The sequence below is a fragment of the Tamandua tetradactyla genome, chromosome 7, assembly GCF_023851605.1.
Source record: "Tamandua tetradactyla isolate mTamTet1 chromosome 7, mTamTet1.pri, whole genome shotgun sequence".
NCBI classification, from domain to species: Eukaryota; Metazoa; Chordata; class Mammalia; order Pilosa; family Myrmecophagidae; genus Tamandua; species Tamandua tetradactyla.
Window position 1 is genome coordinate 32,527,598 of NC_135333.1, and position 22,580 is coordinate 32,550,177.

The window sequence follows — 22,580 nt, forward strand, 5'->3', positions numbered from 1 at the left end:
CTGTGCCACCATCTTACTGTGCCTGCCTGAAGTAAAAGAAAAGGCATCCAAATCAGAAAGGAAGAAGTAAAACTCTCCCTCTCCCTGTTTGCAGATGACATGATCCTATACATAAAGAATCCTGAAAAATTCACAACAAAACTACTAGAACTAATAAATTCAGCAGTGGCAGGATACAAGATCAACAGGCAAAAATCATTGGTGTTTCTCTACACTAGTAATGAACAATCTGAAGAGGAAATCAACAAAAAAATCCATTTATAATAGTAATTAAAAGAATCATACATCAAGGAATAAATTTAATCAAGGATGTTAAGGACTTGTACATGGAAAACTACAAAATATTGCTGAAAGAAATTAAAGAAGAGCCAAATAAGTGGAAGAACATTCTGTGTACATGGATTGGAAAACTAAATATTGTTAATATGTCAACTCTACCTAAAGTGATATACACATTCAACATACTTCCAATCAAAATTTTAAAAGGCTTCTTTGCATTAAATGGAAAAACCAACCATCAAATTCATATGGAAGGGTAAGCAGCCTTGAAGTGCCAAAACCATCTTGAAAAGGAACAAAGTTGGAGGACTCACATTTACTGATTTTAAAACTTATTACATAGCTACGGTAATTAAAACAGCATGATACTAGCACAGGTGGGTGGACACATATATAGAAGAAGACAGATAAAAAGTACCTTTGGCCAACTGATCTTTGACAGATGTACCAATTCCACTCAATGCAAAAAGAATTCTCTCTTTAACAAATGCTGCTGGGAGAACTGGCTAGCCATAGGCAAAAGATTGAAGGTGGACCCATACTTCACACAACCTATGAAAATTTACTCAAAATGAGTTAAAGACCTACATGTAAGAGCTAAAACTATAGCACTACTAGAAGAAAACATAGGGAAACATCTTGTAACAGGCAGTGGTTTCTTAGATGCTATACCAAAAGCAAGAGCAACAATAGATGTGGCCTCTTTCTAAGCCTATGCCAGTTTGAAAGGATTTATGTACCCTAGAAGAGACATGTTTTAATCCTAACTGATCTTGTGGGAGCAACGTTTCTTCTAATCCCTATTCAGCACTATAGGTTGGAAACTTGATTAGGTTATCTCCACATAGATGTGACTCAATCAATTGTGGATATTAAACTTGATTAGATGGAGACGTGTCTCCACACATTCTATGGAATCTTGATTAGTTTACTGGAAACCTATAAAAGGGGAAATATTTTGAAGAGAGTTTCTTTTGAGATCGAGGAGAGAGTCACAAAACCTCAACAGAATGACAAGAGAACCACAGAGTCCACCAGCCAGCAACCTTCGGAGATGAAGAAGGAAAACACCTCATGGGGAACTTCAGGAAGCAAGAAGCCTGGAGAGAAAGCTAGCAGATGCTGCCATGTTCACCATGTGCCATTCCAGCTGAGAAAGGAACACAGAACATCATCGGCCTTCTTGAACCAAGGTATCTTATCTTTCCCTGAATTCCTTAGATTGGAAATTTCTATAGACTTGTTTTAATTTGGACAATTTCACAGCCTTAAAACTGTAAACCAGCAACTTACTAAATTCTTCTTTTTAAAGGCTGTTCCATTTCTGGTTTATTGCAATCCGGCAGCTAGCAAATTAGAACAAAGCCCAATTCTGTAAGTGAAATCATTGTCCTACCCGCTACATGGGACATGACAACCAGGGGTGATAGTCTCCCTCTTAGCATGGGAGATGACTCCCAAGGATAAGTCTGGTCCTGGCATCATGGGATCAACAATTCCATCCTGACCAAAAGGGGAAAAAGAAGTGTAACTAATAAAGTATCAGTGGCTGAGAGAGTTCAAAAAGAATCGAGAGTCTACTCTGGTTGTCGCTCTTAGGCAAGCTTCAGTTAGACATTGCCACCTATCATAACTTGCCAAACCCCAACCAAAACCATTCAAGCCAATCCTAAAGAACACCTAAGGGCAATATATATGATTCTACAAAGGTTCTATACACTAGGGTAACTTTCCAGAAACCTACAACCTCCAGATGGGTCCCTGGACCAGAAAAGTCCTGAAACCTAGAGTGCCCAGGCTCTCCAGAACATCAGCTAGTTCCACATCCCTACCCCATGTTATTGACAGCCACTTCCAACATGAAAAAGTTAGAATGGCCATAGCCCAAATACCCCTAAAAAGTAAAATAACAAGATCAAAGGTGATGGTGGAGTTATACAGAGAAGAAATGGTTTAACAAATGAACATGATTGCTGAATCATTAAATAGATCTTTCATTTAGTCTCCAGTATCTTAGAGCAGCTAGAAGTAAAAACCTAAAATTGTGGAATTGAACCCATACCAAACTCTGAAACCTGTTCTACAACTAATTGTTGTGCTGTGCTTTGAAATGTGTTGCCTTTTTGCATATATGTTGTTTTTCATAAAAAAGAAAAAAAGTTTGCGATGATAAAAAAATATTTATTCCTTCTAGCCTTCTATATTCTAGAGAGCTAGAAGGGAAAATCTGAGAGGATTGCATAGTAGCCTATGACCAACTCTGGGATCTGTCCTGTAACTGCTTGTTTGAGCGCTTTGAAAACTATTGCTTTTTTCTTTCTTTGCTTTGTATATATGTTATATTATACAATTAAAAAATAAAAAAAGCAAGAGCAACAAAATTAAAAATAGATAAATAGGACATCATCAAAATTTTGTGCATCAAAGGACTTTATTGAGAAAGTAAAAAGACAACCCACAGAATGAGAGAAAATGTTTGAAAATATATATATAATAAAGATAAGAAAAACTTTATATCTGATAAGGGTTTAATATTCAGAATTTATACAGAATTTCTACAACTCAACAACAAAAAGACAGACGAGGCAATTTTAAAGTGGGAAAAAGACTTGAATAGATATTTCTCCAAAGAAGATATGCAAATTCCCAAAAAGCACATAAAAAAGATGCTCAAAGTCATTAGTCATCAGGGAAATGCAAATCAAAACCAAAATTAGATACCATCTCACACCCATTAGAATGGCTACTATTAAAAAAATTGGAAATAACAAATGCTGGAGATGATGTGGGAAAACATGAACACTCATATATTGTAGGTGGGAATGTAAAATAGTGCAGCCACTGTGAAAGACAGGCTGGCGGTTCCTCAGAAGGTTAAGTATAGAATTACTGTATGACCCAGCAATCCCACTTCTAGACATATACAAAAAAAATTGAAAATAGGGGCTTGAATAGGCATTTACACACCAATATTCTTAGCAGCACTACTCACAACAAAAAGTTGAAGCAAACCAAGTGTCCATCAATCAAATTATAGTATATTATATGTATCCAATGGAATACTATTTGGCTATAAAAAGAAATGAAATTCTGATGCATGCTACAGCATAGGTGAACCTTGAAGACATCATGTTGAATGAAATAAGCCAGATACGAAAGGAAAAATACTGTATGATTGCTCATTTATATGAAATACAGAGAATAAGCATATCCATGAAGTGAGAAAAACTAGAATACAGGTTACCAAGAGCCCAATTTTTTTAAAAAAAGGATTCCATTTCATATTGCAGAATAAGTTGAAATTTTAGAGCCCCCAATTGAGTCTTCCTTCAAGTGGTTAATGCCAAGAACACCCCTGTGTGCCCAAATTTTCCTCTTTAGCTTGGGTCCCTGAAACCTGAATAGTGCCACTTAGCAAGTAGCAATGTCTCTCATTTTGTTCAAAAGATGCAATGCTAGCAATCATTTTCTAGCATAATCAAAGGGAAAGGAAGAGGCCTTCACACTTTACCTTGGTATCAGGGGAGAACTTAAATAGGAGGGTGAGTTATACATTTTAAGTTAAGAAGAGCTAAAGGAATTGAAAATGACAAAAAACTTTAGCTCAGTGAAAAATCTTAAGATACCAGAAATCCTTTAGTCCAACCTTCTCAAGAGAAAGGTTGAACTTAAGTCCCAGAAATCTAAGTAACTAGTCCAAATTCATCCTCGACTGGAGCAAAACTGGGGTTAAAACCCAACCAGTCCCAGAACTTTCCTGTTTCTTCTTTTTCTCTTCCCTTTTTTTGTAAAGAGTAATATTTTAGGCTTAGTGCAATAAGAAAGCATTTTCTCTAAGATTTTAACATTATGAGTGGTTCAGGTTGGTATTAAGTAAGTTCACCACAGGGAATCCTATTGTTTCTCAGGATGCGTGGATATCCAAAGAGAAAATGAGGGTTTTCCTTAAGACCAGCTGCAGCTTGCTGATAAATCTTTTCTAGGATTAAAAATTTTCTTATGTGAATGCAGGCTTTTGGGGGGGAATTGTTAAAATTGAAACCAAGCATAAAGAAGCAAAAGTGTTTCAGTGAACTTCCTGCATTTTAGTTCAACCCTGGCAGCAAGAAAACAAAACCACATAATCTAAGGCTCACGCCCAACTCTGAAGCATCGTATCTGCTAGTTCCTGTGTGGTTTGCCTACTGACTGCAGGGCTGACTGAGGGTAGTTTAGAGGAGGGTGTAAGAGGCAAGGAGGAGACATTATTAATGGGTCTGTGAGCTTGTATCCTCTTTTACTGTGGTAGTTGGAAGAAGGATGTGAGGTGGAACTGTATTATGAAATGCAGTAATTTTGATGTTTGAATTCATTTTCCTTCTTGCAAGAGAGGATTCTAATAACTCGGTGTCAAAGCCAAGACATAGATTCAACCTCTTCTCTTCCAAAAGGTATGTCATTATTACATCAATACACATACTCTGGAAATCTTACACAGTTTATAATGTGAAGAATGTTTTCTATGAGTCAGATCTAACTAGAAAGGAATCCTTGTGAAGTCTCTAAGTATTGCTTTTAATATTTTCGTCCATCACGTAAGGTCTCTAAATCTTTTGCTGTATGATAAGCGATAGAATTCAGCTTCTGTCAAATGAACTGAAAGGAGACTTGTTCCTTAGTCAGCCTATAACACAAAAACTCCACTAACTAGCTTCTGAGCCGTCTTAGAGAAAGACTTTAGAACTTGAGGTTATAGAGGTGAAATTCCGCTTCACCATGGGCAGCATTTAGTCCAAATTGGAGGACAGGAATGGGGAGAGGAGCCTGGACAGCACTGAATGAACTCCAGTACTTTGAAGCCAGGATTTCTCTTGATGCTTGCATTTCTACTTCTATTAGTATTTTTCTTACCATTACAAAGAACACCAGTTTGAGTTCCTTTACAAAAAGAAAACTTCACCGTGGGATGTATTTTGAGAGGTTATTCTCTATTTTTGTCTCTAAATAGAGACCTAGGCTAGGTCCCTAATACTGTCTCCATTAAAGGTGTCCAGTCTGAAGAAAGGTCCTTCTTGCTGTTTCTCCCACCTATTCCTGAACACGAAGATTGAATAGGCCCACCAAAAAATTTCACTAAGCTAAAAATATCATATTTACATACCTGGAATTAGGTCTTGTTAATAAAGTAAATGTAACTTAATTTTCACATATTAAAAATATACATCCCTAGATAAATTAGAAGATGGGCAAAATATTGCATGTGCTCATGTTATGTTATCTGAAGCTGGGAGACTTCAGGTCAATGAATCTTTTGTCCTATACAACTACATTTATCATAAACTGTTTAGTTCTTAAATGGGTCCTGTCCTTCTCATTTTTGGCTTCAGAAAGAACATTTTATAGAAGTATACTTTCCATTATATATAAAACTTCATTTTCTAAAACAATTTTAAAGGAGATCCTCTTTATAAAAGGATTCACTATTAAATGAAGAACACTGTCAATAGAGCATTAAGTACATTTAAAGTACAATTCAGGTTGGGTTTTTTAAATTTTTTATTTGCAGCCTTTAAAACTTTTTTTTTAAAGAGAGACAGCCCTGTAAAATTGAATGGAATTGCCTTTTTAGATTGAATTTTGAGTGTTTCCAATTTAATAAACTGGAATCTTATTTTCCCTAAGTTGGAATAGGTTTTATCCTTTTAAAATGACTTTACTGGAACAGAGAAGGAGGTGATCAACCTGTTCAATATGGGAAAAAAAAAAACCTCTGTTGTTAATATAATATCCTTTTGAATATCTTCTACGTCTTAGGCCCTGATGAAATACTCTCTGTTTTGTGTGTTTGTTTCATTTGTTCTACGTCTACCTCATAGAGATATTATAAGAATAAATGAGTTAACAAAGATAGAAAATGCCTTGAGAAAAAGACACTATGAAATTACAAGAGGAATCATAATTATTTATGATCAGAAATAATCTTAATCATTCTCTTCCCACGTCCTCTACAAAATGTTTGCCACTTACTGCCTGAAGCCATCTTTTTTAGAACCATTGCCTTGTGAAAGAGATGAAATGATCCTAGTCCCCACATGTTTATTGAGTCCCAGAGAATACCACCTGCTTGAGAAGGCTATTACTGACTTGCAAGGGTCATGCCTAAACTTGAGCAGAATGCCTCTTTTCCTGGATCAAGAACAGTCTGCAGTTGTTCAAAAATGTCATTGAGTTATTCTGTGGGATTTCTTAAGTAAATAACAGTGCTGTTAGATACCAGTGCTTGAGACAGAGTCTCCTTTTATGCTCCCATGAAACAAACTCAAAACTTGTTTAAGAATATCCTCGAACTAAGTTATTTGAATCAAAGGCAGGGCGTACTGGCCCCCATTGTTGTCCACCCAAAGTATTTGTCCAGTATATCTTGATCTGTGAAACAACACCACAGGTTCATGTGTCTCTGTCTTTTTTTTTTTTTTTTTTTGTCATTTTACAATTCTCAGGAAAGTATAACCTACCTTAAAACAAATAAACCTTTTACAGACTTCACTATGTGCCAACCTTCAAGTTAGGCACTGGGTTTTCTACAATGTTGATGTTAATGTTAGGTTTCAATAGGCTTGAGCCAATCGGAATTCATTAAAGAGTTTTTAAAACAGTTTTCTGTTTTAAAATATGATTCACAGACAAACTTTTTAGAGAATTAGTAGACCCGAAGTACAGAGGATAAAATATGTACACATTCGCCAAAGAAAATGTAAGACATATGTCTTATGAAAAAATAGCCCAACATAAAGAAAAGTTGAAATACTAGTATAATGAACACTTACATACACTCACTACCTAAGTGTAACACTTACTTTTTGCCATATCTGCCTCCTCTATATGTATTTGTTTATAAGCTAGTTCACCCAAATAATTCATTATAAATCTAAGAATAATGATGGTGGGGGAGTGTTTATTTGTTTAAACAAAAGTTTTAATTTAAAAAGTAAAAAAGAGTAAGAGAATTCTCCCATATAACCACAATACCATCATCACACCTAAGAAGAATAGTAATTCCCTAATATCATCTAATATTTAGTCCATATTTAATTTTTGCCACCCCCAAAAGTCTTTTATACCTTTTAAAAAAAGATCTTATTTTTAAAAAGTAAAGTCCATTTTTGCATTTGAGTTTTATTTGACATTGAGTTTTTCAAAAAGTTAAGCCAGTTATCTTGTAGAATGTCCCTCATTCTGGATCCATTGTTTCCTCCTGTATCATTTAATTTGTTCCTCTACTCCCTGTGTTCCCTATAAATTCAAAGTTGGGACTAAAGGCATGGTTAGATTTGGAGTGAGCATATTTTCAAAGTGCTACTGGGTGCTTTACATTGCATTTCAAGAGGTACATAATGCCAGATTGTCCTGCAATTTGTGATGCTAAATTTGATCATGGATCTAGGTAGTGATCTCACTCCAGGGATTTCTCTGAAAGTTTTTTTTTTCTCTTCTCCTTTGCAATTAGCAAGTAGTCTGAAGGGGTGACATGTTGGCACTGCGATAATATTCTACTTTCCCACAAACTTTCACCCAGTGGTTTTAAATGATAAACCTTGCCTGAATCAATTATTTCATTGGGTTTTTTGTATATATTTATAAACACACTTCGGAAAAGGATTAGACGCGCAAATTCATCCTTATCAGCCAGCAGCAGCAGCAACAGCAAATATTTATTGAGTGCATGAGTTCAGGTAATAATAATAATCATAGGTAACATTTACCAAGTGCTTGCTATGGAGCCAGATGGCCTGGATTTAAACCCAGTACTCCACTCACTAACTCCACTCATTAATCATCCCTTTCTGAGCTTCAATCTCTCCAGCTATAAAATGAGAGTAACAGTATCAAGTTGTTTTGAGAGTTAAGTACTTTATATGCATAAAGTTCCTAAGACAGTATCTGTTGTTGTTACTATTTTTCAAGTACTGTTCAAACACTTTGCAGGTATTAACTTATTTACTTCTCATAAGGGCATGATGACGAAAGGGCTAACATGATCTTTATTTCACAAGTGAGGAAACTGAGGTACAAAGAGGTTAACTAACTTGCCCAAGGTCACTCAACTAGTAAGCGGTAGGCAGTCTGATCGCAGAGCATTATCTGTGATGACTGGACCGTTTAATAAAAAGTGACACAAATGGAACTGAATATAAATTGGTAACAGGATCCCTACTCCCCCCCTCCCCCCCAGGTTTCAAGTCATTGAAAATCTGGGAACATGGCCTCCAAAATACATTTAGGTTTCATTCATCTGAATAAGAATAGCACATAGATGAACTATGTGATAATATTTACTTAGCTTAAGGCTCTGTATAAGAAACTAAACATAAAAGATGATACTAGAAACGGAATACTTTAGGGGAATTATGAGGGAATAGGAAGGTGAAAAAAAACCCACAGACACACAAGAGGGGAGTTATGAGACCTCAGGGCCTCAGGGACAGAAGATGGTATTTTGATACAGTCAGAGTGGAAAACTCCCCTTTATTTTTCACATTCCTGCACTATATAAGATTTTAGCACTAAAATACAAAAGTATAAGTCATTGTCAGATTTATAAAAGACCACGGGATTTCTTTATGGGACGATGGATGACTCCTGTTAGTAGGAAACTCTCCTGGTTGGTTATCTCCTACGCGCAGATATTCTGTAGGTCAGTACGTGGCTTCTGGAATGTATAACTTCATACAGAAAGAGCCCTACATACCAGGTATTGGTCCGTGTCTCTTCATTAGCATTACAAATAGGTTCCAGTACTGCACGAGGAGTCTTGTTCCTCCCTTAAATTGCCGTTTCAGAAAGCTCCCAAGAGTAATTTTCAGAAGAGAACTAAAGATAAATGAGAAAAAAAGTCCAACATTAATAATGTTTTTATGCATTTCTAACACCGTCGTTGCTAAATTGGTTCTGCCCTTTTATGTTTTTTTAATGAAAAGCAGCTTAATTGATCAATTGGTCATGATAATCCTTTTTTGCTTGTTTTTCTCCACACCTCTCAGTTTTTAGAACCACAGGGGTAATGTGGAAGCCTAGAAAATGGTTTATGATTTGTATTTTTTGTCTAGTGCTTTATGGGAAAGTCTTAGAAACAAATTGCTGAGAACTCAGTAAGAACTCAATAATTAATAGTAGCTGGCTCTCTTTTTAAATATGATTTTAAAGAAAAAGCTAAATAACTAGGAAATATTTCTAGGGAATTATACAAGTAGAAGAAAAGACATTGATTTCTAATTTGAAATTTCTGTTCATCATTTTATAGGTTATGGATTTCAGTTTTTTATGGAGTAAAATGTGAGGTCAAATGGCTGAAAAGATTCCTTTCCCCAAAAAGATTTATTCTAAAAATAGAGGTTATTGAGTCAGTAAGACTATAGAGAAGCTCTCAATCATACATTTATTCTAAGAAAATCTGTATTATATCAACTCCTTAAATTGATCATAAATATGCTGATATCCATAGCATACAGGTTTCTTAACTGGCATAGGGAGGACGAGAATGTCACAGATACATTTGCAAAACTGATGAAAACTGTGGAAACTCCCTCCAGAAAAAAAATGTGCCTGGGCACATACATCTTTACACATGGGCCCCTGGAGTCCATCCGTAGATCTTCAACAGGAGAAATTTCCTTTATCTGGGGTTATTTTACCCTGAGCCTTAAAAAGTTTTAAAACGAGTTTCATATGTTATCCCATTTGATCTGGCAAAAATCTTTGAGGTATATTTTACTCCCATTTTGCAGAGTAGGAAACACGAAGCTCTGAGAATTTAAGTGCTCATGGTAATTTTGCTACTTTTGCATGGATTTAGCACCAAGGCTAAATTGTAGCCCAGGGCTCTTTCCTCCCTGGTAGGAGCACAGCATTCTGGAGACACAGAAACCTTTGACACAACTTCAGAAACTCTGAATTTTGGTTCTGCCATGCGTGGACCTACCTGTGTGACCTTGCACAAGTCACAAAACCTGTTGGGTTACCATTTCCTCTTTGGTCAAGTGAGAGTAGACCACTTGCTCTCTGAAGCCCCATCAGTTTTCTGTTGAAAACTATCTCATCCCACTGGGTCTAAGAATAGAGAGAAATGACCTTTTCTGCTATGGATGGCAAGACCTCTTGCCCTTCCCTGTCAGTCACAAGAGCTTGTGTACAATTCCTGACAGGCTTCTTTCCAATGTCCAAGTCCCATTAAAAAATATAAACATCCATCGTATTTTTTGTGAACCACTTATGAGTTGTCCTGCCAGCACCTTCATTTTCCTGCCAGCCTGCCTGTCCTACCAAATGTTTATGTTCTTACCCTGTACTCTGCGTCAAGCAGACATACCGTGGTATTTTATCATCCCTCTCAGGTAGTTCCATGTGTAACACATAAATAAATAATGCTGGTGGGCTTATTGGGCTACTAGAACCCTCTTTCTAGAGAGACAACTCCTTTTAAAAGACACAGTCTTGCACCTGAATTTTCATTGAGTTATGTCCTTTAATGTCACTGAAATGTGCTTGGAAGTTGGACACTCAAGAGAGGGCTTACAAGTACTGAATCCAGAAGTCCTGAGATGAAGAAAAAATGAAATCAAGTGTTTTGAGGCATCTAGGTATTTGGAAAATCTTTGGTTCAACATAATTAAGAAAATTTTGGATTTTGATTTTTAATTTATTAAATATTGTCCATAGTGTACCTGTGTGACACCTAAGTCTCAGAGTAGGAGTTCTGCAGGTGTGAAAGTCAGCATTGCTACATATAACAACTGTTAAAGAAACCGAAAAAGAGATTAGTCTTTAATTAGAGATAAATCAGAATACAGGGTAGAGGATGACAGTGTCTGTATTTTAGAAGTTCACCTATTGTATAAAATAAAGGAAGAGAGCTTTATTTTGTCCAGAACCTAAATTTACTGTAGTGTACAATCTAACTCAACCTGTCTGGATAATTCATTTAAACAACCCAAACACATAGAGCCCAGAATGGGAACCAGGGCTTATAATTCTGTATAGCTTAATATAAAACCTGGATTCATCCCAGAGTATGTTGGGCAGATAATTAAAAAGTATAAGCAAAGTCCCTTGAGGGACTGGAGGAAAAATATAGAACTATTAAACTTTCCCACCTGGGAAAACTCTGCTACTGTCTTAAACACTACGGACTCCCAAGTTAATAGGCCAAGCCCCTGATCTTGCTCTTATGAAACTTATTTCTGTAGCAGAAAAGCTAAAACTACCTATAGTTATGCCTAAGAGTTACTTCCAGAAGACCTCTTCTGTTGCTCAGATGTGCACTCTCTCTCTCTAAGCCCAACTCTGCAAGCAAAATCCCCCTACATGAGACATGACATCCTGGGATGTGATTCTTCCTGGCAACGTGGGACATGACACCCAGGGTTGAGCCTGGCTGTGACTCCATGGGATCAACAATGCCTTCCTGACCTAAAGAGGGGAAATAAATGTAGCAAAATAAGTTATCAGTGGCTAAGAGAATTCAAATAGAGTCGAGAGACTATTTTGGAGACTACCGTTTAGCAAGCTTTGGCTAGATATTGCTAAATGCTACTGTTTGCCAAACCCCAACCAACATCATTTCTTTTAGCCCTAAAAAACATCAGAGTTCTATATGAGATCCCATGAAAGTTGAACGCACTAAGTTTACTTTTCAGAAACCTAAAACCTTCGTATAGTTAGTTCCTAGGCCAGATAAGTCCTGAAACCCAGAGGTGCCAACATCTCCAAGAACATCAACCAGTTCCATTCCCCTGTTCCATATTGTTGATACACCTTTTCAACATGAAAAAAGTTAGAATGGGCATAACTCAAATATCCCTTTAAAAAAAAACTGCCCATAGGGTATGCTGCCAAATATACAGAACACATGAGATAGTCCCAGTTTAATTCTTTTTTAAAGTACTTTAGTCAACAGAAGTATTCTGGGTCTCTCCACCAAGCTAAAACAAACAAAAATATCTCGTCTCATGCTCTATGTGGCAGTAAACAAGGGTTTTATAACCCCAGTTGTCAAGTGATGGAACCTCAGAACTGAAAGGTCTCTGCATATGGCAGGAACCACTCTGCCCCTGGCTTTTGCGTTAATCCATGTCAAGTGCTAGTAGCATGGGCAGGCTACCTCATTAACCAGGATCATTTCTGTCTTTTGGCTCTTTATGTATTCTAAGCAGATTTCAGGCTGGCACATGGAGTTATATCAACTTTTTATGGAGAGATGTATAATTTGATCCATCCTGAGTCAGGTCATTGTACTGTGGGAAGTAAAATAGCCCAGCAATGAGAGTGATGGAGTGTGAACTTAGCTCTCACATTCTGTATTCTATTCTCAGCCTCCAGCATGACTCTGTCATGCACTCCTCTGTCCTTGAGTAAAATGCTACTCTTCTTTAATCCCCTACACAGGAGACATAGAAAGATTCATAAATTGCCATCCCAAAGCATTTTATATCGTTGATATAATATAAATATGCATTATCTCATTTATACAATGTATACCATGGTACTTTCTTATTTAAAGAAACTCGTTTTGGGAAATTTTGTTTTTCTAGATCACTATCTTTAAATAGGCTACTAATTCATTTTATACACCATGAAGCCTTAAACTCACATACCAGATACTGTGTGATGTTGTGACTTGCCACATAATATCCATTAAATATCCAAGTTTCTCCCTAGCCGGGGAGAAATTCCCAAGACCTGGAACAAGGACGGTGGAGCTCTTGGATAATAGACTTTTTCTCCACACAGATTTACAACTTCCATTTTTAAATATAAGATGTAAAGAAGTAAGATTTACTACACAGCCAGCTTTGTCAGCTCTTATTAATTCATAAACTGAAGGGTCAATTAGGTGTTATCATCAAGAGAATCTGCCATAATGCTGTGTCATGTACACACTATAAAAAATTATCTGTCTGGTTACTTCAGTTCATTTTCTGCCTATAGTCATCAGACATTCCTTCAACCCCAGATGTACTGAAAACATTTAGAATAACCACAAAAACAGAAAAAGTAGGGTCCTTTTCCCTAAGTAATTAACTATTATGGAAAGGACAAACAAATGAAAGTGCTCCTGCAATGCAAAACTTGTGATAAGGAGATAACAGAGTAAATGGCTTAAGGTGGGGCTTTTTTGAGAGAACTTCCAGGTGGAGGTGCACCTGAAGGGCAGAGAGAGATGTGTTGGCAAAGAGGCAGGAATTCATCCCCAGACCCTTTGCATTTCAAGAAATTCATAGGAGGAAGAGGGTCTTCTTCTCTGAAGATGGGTTTATTTTGCAAAAGAGAAAGAGTAAGAAGGCTCTCATGACATTTTTTTTCTTGGCAATCCAGTTCTTTTTAACCTCCTATTCCCCCATGTCCAGGCATGGCCCCCTAAGTTTTCTTTTTCAAGCATAAATATCCTTGGTTCTTTTAACCATTCCTCCTTTGATGTGGTTTTGCATGTTCTCAGCATTTTACGTACTCACTAATGGATGGATTCCAGCCCCTCCTAAATCACGGAGTTCAGAATGAAACCGAGCTCTCCAGAAATGGTCTGACAATGAAGAACACCACAGGCCAGATCCCTCCCTTGATCTATACTTTATACTTCTATTAATATGACCCAAAAGTGCATTAGCCTTTTTGGCATTCATGTCACACTGCTGACTCATACTGCAATTGTGGTCAATTAAAACTCATGGGTTCCCATGAGCTACTAGTAAGACAGATCTTCTTTATTCTTTACTTATGCTGTTGTGTAAGGCACAGGGGTTTAAATGAAGAGATATTTATCACTAGTACACATGACCAGATTGAAAACCTGTCAAAACACTTCAGAACTGGCATATTTAGCTCTCCATCTCAAAAGGGAAGATGTTATCTGCTGGCATAATAGCCTAGATAGACTCATAACTGGATCCCTGGAAGAAGCCTCAAGAGAATCAGGACTTTATTCTTACTTCTTAAGGACAAATCATTTGTAACTCTAGACAAATCTGTATCTTTAGACAAAAGTGAGCATCGATCTTCCTGACTGTAAAATAGTAACAACAGTTAACAGCCATTTTCCTCCCAAGAATATGCGACAAGTAGGATGTCTGCAAAACCCGAAGTAAAAGTTACTAGAGGCAGGATTAAATGAGAGGAGAAAAATTTTATTTTAGGCTGTCAGCAGCTTTCAGAAGATTTTATTGCCCTTATCACCATACATTACAGTAAATAAAAATCATTTTTGCATTTGTTTTAAAAGAAATACCATCTGAATTTTGGTTGTGATAACATCATGTGATGTCAGCACAATTTTAGTGTAAAGTTTTTTGTAATTTGAGTAAATGCCATAAGGTATATCTGTTTCATTGAAAGGCCCCATTTAAAGTGATTCTCTTCCCCCATCCCCTCCCCCAGCTCCTTGCCCCTACCCTCTTCCGTTAGTAATACAAGGACTGAAAAGACCTTGAAGTTGAGGTTTCAGTCAGACTTTTGAAAACCTCTGAAAGTCTTAACCAAACTAGCTTAGTGGTTCATAGGTTTTCATCCAAAGCAGAGAGCTCATTGGTAACTTGTATGATACTTGAACAATTTCATGCGAATAGAAATGTGATATTTCAAAGCATATCCCTGTTAGCAGTTCAGTTCCTTATAGAAAAGTGCAAGGAACATCCAAATGTCCTTTCCAATGCAAGTTTTTATGTTGCTTGGGGACCTTTATTTATTGATTCAACTAAGCCCCCCATCCCCGACCACAGATTCTGATCTAGGGCCTCACTACTCAATGTATGGTCCCAGGACAGTGTCACCTGGGAGCCTGTTCGAGCTGAGGCTCTCAAGGCCCGCCTCAAACCTACTGAATCAGAATATGAATTTTCAAAAGATTCTTAAGCACAAAAGTTTGAAAAAAAATGATCGAGATGAAGAGATTTCATCCCCTTTTACCTAGCATTGACCTTGTGTCATAATGCAAAACATATGAAACTCAATTTGGTCTTTATTAAAAATTTAGAACTGTTAAAATTTTACAGATTTGGATAATACACATCCAGCCACTTCATACATATATATATATGGTTCTAAAGTACTCTTCCCTTTCTAGGTTCTTGTAGAAAGTGGTTCTCAGCTGGGGGCAATTTTGTCTCCCCTGCCCTTTCCTAGCCAGGACATTTGGCAATGCCTGGAGACATTTTTGGTTGTCACAGCTTAGGGAGGGGATGCTATTGGCATCTAGTAGGTAGAGGCCAGGTCCAGAATATCTGCAGTGCCAAAGTTGAGAAACCCTATTGTAGAGGATTATAGTATGCAGAGAAAGACTCAGATGTGCAACCAAAAATGGTAGAATACCAGTGGAAAATATGGCCATGTCGCATTATCAGGATATAGCCAGGCAAAGAACAAACAGATCGGCAGTGGCCTGAGTGATGATGTTTGGGACATGGAGGGCAGGAAATAGAGAATCCAGCCCCTCGTGAGAGGAGACATCTAGAATAGACAGTAAACAGTGCCATGCACACAAAAGCAATCAGTTTTAGATAACAGGGCTGGGCCTAGGGAATGGACACCGAGTATGAGGAAAGGACATCTGGAGGAGAGGTGGGAGCAGCAAAAGCAAGGCAAGGCTTCTGTCCCAAAGTGGATACTAGGTATGATCTTGAAATCATGTTAGACCAGGAAAATAAGGAAGGATTAGGGGTATTAGGGTAGACAGTTAAAGGTGGGTTTCTGGTAAATCCAGTAAGATTTGAATTTCGGAGCAAAGCAGAATCCTGCTTGCTAAAACTGGGACACCTCAGAGCCAGGCCAGCAGCAGGAGTTGACCCAGTGTTGCATTAGCTGTGTGTTCAGCTAGAATGAGCTTCTTAAATCCCTCCAATCGAGGAAAGGATTAGTGCTGAGTCTACAATATGGCTGACTTGCAAGAAGGGGCAGGTGCTTTCAGCCGTGGAGAAAGATGGGCAAGGAGCAGGCCAGGTCCTGACACTGGCTGCTGAAAAATCACAAGATAAGACCTGGAACAAAACTTGAGATGTCTTTTGGGTCATTTCCTTACTGCACTGCACCTAAACCATTTCAGAAAGATGATTTACTCTTCAACTTTAAAATTCCTAGAGAAAGATTCTCAAAGACCTTTGTCAATGTCTCATAATCCATTTAAGTCAAAATTTCTTCCCCATTGCTAACCCTAAATGTTCCTTACTGAGACGTAAGCTGACTCTTTCTCTCATCCTATGCCCCATTCGATATGCCTTCTAACATTCAGTAAAGATAAATAACACAAACCATACTCCACACCTGCCAAACTGAGCTTCCCTTTTTCTAAGCTAAAGAATCTCAATTTCATTCTTGTGTCATCCAACCTTTTAATCTCTTTGTTATTCTCTGGACCTTCTCCAAGTCTTGCCTGCTGTGAGAGTCACCAACAAAATGTTATTTATTAAATATACACTGTGTGCTGACTGCCCTTTTGACCATTGAAAGCAAAGATGGGAGAATATAAAAGAATACACACCGTTTTGTTGGTTTTATTAATCTCTCTCTCCAAGGAGGTGTCAATCTTTGCAGCATTTATTGTCTAGTTGAGAGCAATGGTTCTTAGGCTAAGTTCCTCCTGAAACCTTTTGATCATCCTGTGGATGCTCTCACTTGACCCTCATCTAAGGACAGTAGAGTACACTATCATATAAAATTGCTCTAATGTGAATTTAGCTATAAATAAAACTGGGATAAATGCATTTTTTCAGTTCCAGAGGAGGAATTATACTGTCATGTGAATTGTGTTTCAAATGAGCTACAAAACAAAGTTCTTTTGCACTGAAAGGGATGCATTCAACTGAACATACTTGCTTTGCTACAACTGGATTAATTTCATTTCACATCATGTCGCTGAGCAGAAAAGTAAACTGATTCTCAGCAAGCTAAACGGATATAGTGATGCATCTGAAAGCAGTAAGATTTATTTCAACTGGATTACAATGATAACGGTGTCCTGGTTGTTTCGACTTCTAAAAAAGTAGTTGCAAACATGCACCACTTTATTACTTGCTTTGAAGGACAGTAGTTTAAAGTTGCAATAGATGGAGATGCTATGGAATGAAAGAGAATGCAGATGGGTAAAATGAGATGAACATTCCTCCCTTGCTAGAGCTTGAACCAGACCTTCACTCCCCAATTATAAAACGTTGTTCATCTTGTTCTAAACAGCCACCGTTTTATATTTTTGGAATGTGTTTCACATGGCCCTGCTCAAGCTATACACCCCGTCCCACCTGCGGGTTGAATAAGTCTTGACTGTGCACTTGCCATGTGTTCAGCATTCTGCTAAGTGCTACTGCCAGCCTGGTAGCAGGCCATCGTCCTTCACCTTGCTGTGTCCTCCACTTCCTGATGCAGCGTCGCTCTCCATTTCCAGAGCTGCAGTCTCAACCTCTTCCAGGGACTTTCAGTCTCTGCTGGGCCCTCTCATATCTCCTGAATTGCTGACTATCCTGGCCTGTGATTTGAACACAGTGAGACTGCTAGTGGAAAATTTTCTGATTTCTATAGCTAGTAGTTTCTATAGCTAGTAGTTACTTTCAAAGGAAATAGCTTGTGGAAGTGAGCCTGTGGTGTCACAGGGCTGCTATACAGATCAAATATAATCATGTGTGCAAAAAAGGCGATTTGTAAACAGTAACATGCTCTCCAAAGGTAAGTTATCACTGTATAATATGACTTTAGGGTTTAAAAAGCACCTGGATGACATATAAAAATCCAGTCAGGCTCGGGAACACAGTTGGAAAAGAAAATTAGAGAATTTGGGGCACTGACTCCATCATCGATAAGCTAGAGGTCACTCAACATTTTTTGTACAACCAAAGCACTCCCATTTGGGTGGGAATATACACTCTGTTCCAAGAACTGTCAGTGTCTGCTTACCATTCTAGAACAAGGCCATCTTCACTCTTGTTCAAACTAGATGTTCTCCACAAAATACTCTCCCCACCCCCTGTATATCCACCTTCCAAAATCCCAACCAACCTTCCAGGGGTAGCCCTGAACCTACGATTCCCTCTTCCCAGCTCTTCCCCAGAAAGAGTGCATCTCTTTCTTCCCTGCTCTCAGGCTTAAGATAAAATTATCTATGTGGGCATCCATTTTTCTCACTCGCCTATGAACTACAGAAGGGCAGGGGATGTCCTGGCATCTGCAGCAGCCCTCAGCATGGGGCTTCACACACGTGGATGCTCTCCGTCAAGGTGAACTAAATGGAACTAAACTGAAGGAACAGCACAAAGTAGAGTGACCAGAGGATAAAGGAGAGATGTCCACAGGCCATAAGTGCCCTGAAACAAGGTTTTGTCCTGAGAGGCTGGTCTCAAAGGCATATGAAAAGTCCTTCCTTGGGTAACTGTAGGATTCTTATACAGTGGGCCAGGGGCTCATCGAAATGTTATGAATGATGGGTCCATGAGTCTTGCTATTGTAAGTTTGGGTATGTTGAATGAAAAGTGCCACATTTTAGCATACTAAAAATATATATATCCTTGAACTGTTTTATAATTTTAATACTTTGCCTTTGGCAGAGTAGAAAGAGTTTTTTGTTTTTTGTTTTCAGACTCATTTCTAAAGTGATTCATCCTATCACTCTTGCCAAGAACAGAAAAAGTGTTCACTAAGTATTTTTTAAATAAATTAAAATATCATGCACTTCTGAACAAAAGGTACTCTCAGTCATTTAAAACCATGAACAAAGGGTATAGCTTCTCATTGTTTCTCTGTTGAATTCATTCAAAATCACAGAAAAATCAGGAGTTGGGGGGTAAAATCGAACACTATTAGGAAAACCGCATTTATGAGAGTAATGTTAGCTTTGTTTACAGGGATTTGATACACAACTAGTTGGGGGATTTATTGCTGTCATAGGTTAAAACCAGGTTGTTACTGTAATAGAAGATTGGCCCTTGCCCAATGTCAAGCTCCCTAGCATTGCTTCTGCTCTTTCATCACAGCCCAAAGATCCCCCCTCCCTACAGCTCCAAGTGATCCAGTCCTAGCACAGACCCCTAACCCAAAACTCTAGCCAATTTCCCTAATGTACCTTTTCCCTTTCACCTGTCAGGTGCTCCTTGTTCTCGGATGCTGCACCCTGAAACCGGGAACTTTCAATGAGTTCAAAGGGGAAATATAGAATTACCTAACTCCATTGGTATTTTATGTGTTCTTGTAGTTTGAAATAAGAGCTCTTGTACAAAACCACTTGAACTCTTAAGATATGCTAATTTTTTCTCTCTTTGAACTGTTGATCTTCTGGATATCTGACTAGTTATTACCTCTAGTGTGTTTGGAACTATTTTTGCCCTAGCCATTCTAGAATGTAATTAGCTCTAAAACATTATTATAGGAGAACATCACTTTGGGGTGGGATCTCATTAGATGGCACAAATCGAATGGAAATTTGCATGTCCCATGCTCAAAAAATCTCCAAGAAAAACTCACCATGTTGAGAGAAGAGTTAGAATTGATGATATAGCTAAGCCCTCTCTCTCCTGTGCCTCTGATTTGTATAAAAACCCGAACATACAGAGGGGACTGTGTTGCTTCTATTTGGAAAATGAAAGCAACTCTGTTTTCTAAGAACTACGCTTTTGCAATTCGGCTGCTGTCACACTGCTCTAGGTCAACCAAAATAATACATTTTATAAATCTAGCTCCCCCCCCCCCAAGAAATGCATAGCATTATAATATGTGTTGTTGCAAGGATCAATAACCCACTGATCCTTGCAACAACACATATTATAGAAGATGAATATTCTCTAGGAGGAAGTTAATATGGGAAAACCAAGACCCCTCAGAGGTGCAATAACTCATGCTCCATTTTAAACACTCCCACTGCTTGCACTGCCAATGGATCTCTTTATTTCCGAAAGAGATTTGAATGAATTGAAAACCATTTCATGCTGGTTGTGTCAGTACTCTTAAGTATGGGACCCATCCCAACTGTTACAAAGCCTTATATGAATAATAAAGGTCTTCATTCTTGGGACCCCAAAAGGCTACCATTTCATTACAGGGCACCTTGGATGCCCTAATCAGACTCTAAATGATTGGAATCATCCAGAAAGGTCTTGCTTGATTCTGGCATTCACCTTATTTGTAAGTCAATAATGCTGTTGTTGTTATTTGTTTTTATTTTATCTTCAATAATGTGTTTTAATGTGCAGACTTGTGTCATATATGAGATAATTTCTTATAACATTTTTCCTTAGTTGCAAAAATATTTCTCTGACCTGCATTTATTCTTGTCATGGTTGTATGCAAGCAAAGCCTTGTTTGCCTCAACATATATTAATAATATATTAATTAGCTTCCCAGTGCTGCCCAAACAAGGAGCCTAAAGAATTCATCTAAATCATGAAACCTGTAATGAAATTAACACGTGTTAATTATAGTTTAAGGCCATTCTTAGCATTAGGTAGTGTAGCAAAATTTAGGCCTAATTTTTGAGAGAAAAATAAAAGAAAACACCACCCAATTAACAAAAACATTTATTTAGCATCTACTGTGTACAAATTCTGAGAGGTAAAAGACTGATAGTAAAATTGACCAATTTAGCTTTTTAGTCATCATTAAAAGGCAATGTTTTGAGTGTTTTGATTGTCAATGAGCTTTAATTTATTAAATTGAACCAATTTGCAATGTTTGACCATTTTTACCAAAAAAGTGACAATCTCCTCTGAGTCAACCTAATATTAAGATATTCTTGACATACTGTACCAGCTCCTAAAACATTATACTTTTCATTTCTTTGTATTTTTAAAATTAAATGGCTTATTTCAAGTTGAAGCTGTCATTTTTAGAATAATCAGCAGAAGGTAAATTCAGTTCAGAGATTTGACTCCGGTTTTTTATATTTATTTTTGTAACACAAATAACATATATTTTATCATCTTAAAGTTTCTGATTATATTATGCACTTCTCTTTATTCAACTTAAAATCATTGATCCCTGACCTTCATGTGTGATATTCCACAACCCAATTTTTCATGCTATTTCCTTTATAATATTTGTGCAAAATCATCATCTCCATTCCCTTCTTCTATTCTATGGAGATGTTTGACTGCAGAACACTGTCCTTTTTTGAAATATTTGTCTATAGGAGATTAAATCTAACATCCAGTTTTGAAGGTCTGTCCCTGAATTACAGATTAATGAGCAGACACAACATTTATCCATATGTGTATTCCACTAAATCTATTCTTCTAGTTCTTTCAACATGTAACAAAATTTTACCAAGTACTTTGTGCAAGCAATGGGGTAGGTCCTGGGGTGGATATGAAGTAGTATAAATAAAAATGCCTACATTCATATAAACACAAATTTAGCTGACCATATACCAGGCACTGTTTTAAGCACTTAAATGCATCAATCAATTTAATCCAACCCACTGAGATAAATTCTGTTGTTATATCAATTTTAAAGATAAGGAAACTGAGTCTGGAGGGGTTAAGTGAGCTCCCTCCTGGCTCAGAGCCCAAAGTCTTAACCAGGTCACCGATACTTTATCTGTTTATTGTGGGGACCCAATGTGTTCTAGTTTGCTAGCTGCCAGAATGCAATATACCAGAAACGGAATGGCTTTTAAAAGGGGAATTTAATAAGCTGCTAGTTTATAGCTCTAAGGCCGAGAAAATGTCCCAATTAAAACAAGTCTATAGAAACGTCCAATCTAAGGCATCCAGAGAAAGATACCTTGGTTCAAGAAGGCCGCTGAAGTTCAGGGTTTCTCTCTCATGTGAGAAGGCACATAGCGAATAGGGTTTCTCTCTCATCTGGAAAGGCATGTGGCAAACACGGCATCATCTGCTAGCTTTCTCTCCTGGAAAGAGATTATCTCTCTGGAGAGGATCTAATTATAGTTTCAAATATACAGTACTGAATAAGGATTAGAAGAAACGGCTGCCTTTACAAAATGGGATTAGGATTAAAACATGGCTTTTCTAGGGTACATGCAGCATTTCAAACCAGCACACAATGTTAGAAAGTAAAGTACTTTCTAGACCAGAGCATGACTCAAAAGTGTGACAAATTAGCAATGCATCTTGATGGACTAAAGTAGTAACTCTCAACCCAGGCAGACCTGTGTACCGTGTCAGAAAACACTCTCATCCACCAAAGTGTGTTTTCTCCCAGCTCAGGGCATGTACCCTGTGCTCCCATGAGGGCCCATCTGCCATCACTCCCCTAACGCACACTGGGACTCACACACTATGCAGCACTTTCTTGCAGAGTCACATCTTACCCCGAATTTTATCAGAATCCTGCTGCAAGCC

At 37.7% G+C, this 22,580-nt stretch overlaps 2 protein-coding genes across 7 annotated transcripts in view; one reads left to right on the forward strand and one right to left on the reverse strand.

Annotated features, from left to right (window-relative positions):
- Positions 1-22,580, reverse strand: part of ENTHD1 (ENTH domain containing 1) — a 321,748-nt gene that overhangs the window by 248,944 nt on the left and 50,224 nt on the right. The window contains 1 exon segment of the mRNA XM_077168183.1: positions 9,008-9,129. The gene's annotated coding sequence lies outside the window, so the exon portion shown is untranslated.
- Positions 1-22,580, forward strand: part of GRAP2 (GRB2 related adaptor protein 2) — a 76,534-nt gene that overhangs the window by 9,006 nt on the left and 44,948 nt on the right. For 4 of the 6 annotated variants that reach the window (XM_077168889.1, XM_077168894.1, XM_077168892.1 and 1 more), the window contains one exon: positions 4,647-4,709. The exons of the other annotated variants lie outside the window; for them this stretch is intronic. The gene's annotated coding sequence lies outside the window, so the exon portion shown is untranslated. The remainder of the gene's footprint in view (positions 1-4,646; positions 4,710-22,580) is intronic. 6 annotated transcript variants of the gene reach the window in all.